The sequence below is a fragment of the Manacus vitellinus genome, unplaced genomic scaffold (assembly GCF_001715985.3).
Source record: "Manacus vitellinus isolate BGI_N305 unplaced genomic scaffold, ASM171598v3 ctg7180002429314_pilon, whole genome shotgun sequence".
Taxonomy (NCBI): domain Eukaryota; kingdom Metazoa; phylum Chordata; class Aves; order Passeriformes; family Pipridae; genus Manacus; species Manacus vitellinus.
The window spans coordinates 3162-6059 of record NW_021938013.1 but is presented as its reverse complement, the minus strand read 5'-3'; the positions used below and the strand labels follow the sequence as shown (position 1 = coordinate 6059).

The window sequence follows — 2898 nt, the reverse complement described above, 5'->3', positions numbered from 1 at the left end:
GCCAGGGTCAGCTCTCAGCCCGGCCAAGGAGCTGCCACGGGGCTGGGGGAGAAGGACTGTGGGGAAGGAACAACTCCTGGGAGAGCAGTGCAGGGCAGAGTCCTTCTGATCTCCAAGATGTGCTGCAGGGATGAGGGCTGGTCACAGCTCCAGATCTAAGCAGGAAATTTCCCAGAAGGTATTTGCAAGAGGCACAGACAGACAGGGGGTACCTTAAAGAGAATGAACCAGTTCTTTCAGTGTTATACTCTGGGTTGTCTGGGTGCTGACTGCAACAGGGAAATGAATCTGTGAGCACAGGAGGAGACACTGAAACTTGAACTCTGTTAGATTAGAGGGCATTGAACCTGAGAGTATCAGACATCAAAACTGTCTTACAGACGCATCAGTGTCATTTTCCAGCTTTCTCAGGGTTGCTCTGACATTGCCATCAGAGCCTGCCCAGCCAGAGATGCCCCTGGGCAGTGCCCTGTGCTGCTGGGAGGGCTCTGCAGGGCAGAGCTGAGTCCCCAGGGCTGGGCTGGGCTTTGGCAGCACTGGCAGGGCCCAGCCCTGGGCCCAGGGAAGCAGCTGCTGGCAGGGACAGCTCCAGGCAGCAGAGCCCTGGGCAGGGAGTGGGGGGCAAGTGCCCCCAAGGCCTGGGGGAGGGGGCGTTCAGGCAGCTTTGGGGGCCCTTCCCTGCAGCTCTGCTGGGCACTGTGTGCTGGTCAAGGAGCTGCCTCCACCTGGAAAACTTCTCCCCTGCAGGACCCTGCCCTCTCTGCTGGGTCTGTGCTGCTGGGTTTGGAGCTGCCCCCAGCAAGGCCCAGCTCTGTCTGAGCAGGATCCTGGGCAGTTCTGAGCCTTCCTTTGGGGGTGGGCACTCTCCTGTCCCAGCCCTTGGCTTCTCTGCGGGAGGGCTCCTGTCCTGCTCCGTCCAGCACAACTACAGTGCTGGCCTGGAAGGGCACATTGAACTCCTTGGCAGTACATGACAAGAGTTCCTGCCACACAGAACCCTCTGCCAGCACATATTAGACAGAAAAATTTGATTAAATCTTGAAATTAATTACATTGAAATCTGGAGTGATATTGTCAGAGGTGGCTGTTGTAATTCTACCCTGTGGCTTCCTTTTCTGAACAGACCCTGTGATACGAATCAGCAAATGTCCAACAGCAGCTCCCTGCCCCAGTTCCTCCTCCTGGCATTCGCAGACAGGAGGGAGCTGCAGCTCCTGCACTTCTGGCTCTTCCTGGCCATCTCCCTGGCTGCCCTCCTGGCCAACGGCCTCATCCTCAGCGCCGTAGCCTGTGACCACCACCTGCACACCCCCATGGGCTTCTTCCTGCTCAACCTCTCCCTCACAGACCTGGGCTGCATCTGCACCACTGTCCCCAAAGCCATGCACAATTCCCTCTGGGACACCACAACCATCTCCTACATGGGATGTGCTGCACAGCTCTTTTTCTTTGCCTTCTTCATGTCAGCAGAGTATTTCCTCCTCACCATCATGTGCTACGACCGCTACGTTGCCATCTGCAAACCCCTGCACTACGGGACCCTCCTGGGCAGCAGAGCTTGTGCCCACATGGCAGCAGCTGCCTGGGCCACTGGCTTTCTCATTGCTCTGCTGCACACAGTCAATACATTTTCCCTGCCCCTGTGCCAGGGCAATGCCCTGGGCCAGTTCTTCTGTGAACTCCCACACGTCCTCAAGCTCTCCTGCTCACACTCAGGCTACCTCAGGGAAATTGGACTTCTTACAATAAGTTGTTTGTTAGGTTTTGGTTGTTTTGTTTTCATCATGCTGTCCTATGTGCAGATCTTCAGGGCTGTGCTGAGGATCCCCTCTCAGCAGGGACAGCACAAAGCCTTTTCCACGTGCCTCCCTCACCTGGCTGTGGTCTCTCTCTTTGTCAGCACTGCCACATTTGCCCACCTGAAGCCTCCCTCCATCTCCTCCCCATCTCTGGACTTGGTGGTGTCAGTTCTGTACTCGGTGGTGCCTCCAGCACTGAACCCCCTCATCTACAGCCTCAGGAACCAGGAGCTCAAGGATGCCATAAGGAAAATGATGATTGGATGCTTTTCAGAAGCAGAAAGCTGCCTGTTTTCTTCTGTAAATCATTCCTAACATTACTTGCTACAGGCCAACACCCTCTTCTCAGGATTTTGGAGGGGCTAAGAACGTTTTCTTTGGTATTTTGACTTTTTATGATGTAGAGCACAATAAAATTTTGTTCTCGATCCAGCTTCTAATTCACTGTCTTCTTCCTGAATTTGACCCTGCCCCTGTGTAAATGAGGAACCCTCTCTTCATATTAAAACAAATGAAAGGACACAGTAGAAACCTGGTGTTTCTGAGATAGTTTTTCAGAGACCTTTGTAAAATGTCAAGGTAGTGCCTGTGTGCAGGGGGGTTGGGGAAAAGGGGACCAGAACAGCAGCACTGCAAGGAAGCAGCAGCAGCACTTGATCCTTCCCAATTCAACACTCTCCTTCTGTGCCTTTGGGGAAGGTCCCTGAGTGCTCTGGCTGGTTGGTCACTGTTCTGCTTGGTGTCAGTGCTGTGACCACGGGCAGGGACAGGCCCTGGGCACTGCTGGGACAGAGCTGGGCTCAAGTACAGCAGAATCCTGCCTGGGCTGGAGTCACCCAGAGATCAAGGACCACGTGTCTGGTTTAATCCATGAGAGCACAGGGCACACAGCAGGAACAGGGACAGGAGTCTGAGGAGTGACTCATCTTCCCCTCAGTGAACTTCCTCAGGCTGACCAAGAGCAACCCCCAAAGCCATGACCCAGCTCTGGAACAAGGCAGAGCCCTTCTGAGCCCCCTCCATGGCCACACAGGAGCATCTGTGGGAGGTGGTCAGTGCAGGGAGCACCATCAGCTGGCTCTGCCTCCCAGCTTGAGCA

At 54.8% G+C, this 2898-nt stretch overlaps 1 pseudogene; it reads left to right on the top strand.

Annotated features, from left to right (window-relative positions):
- The first annotated feature begins 1145 nt into the window (after positions 1–1145).
- Positions 1146–2099, top strand: LOC108642173 (annotated as a pseudogene).
- Positions 2100–2898: the final 799 nt, after the last annotated feature.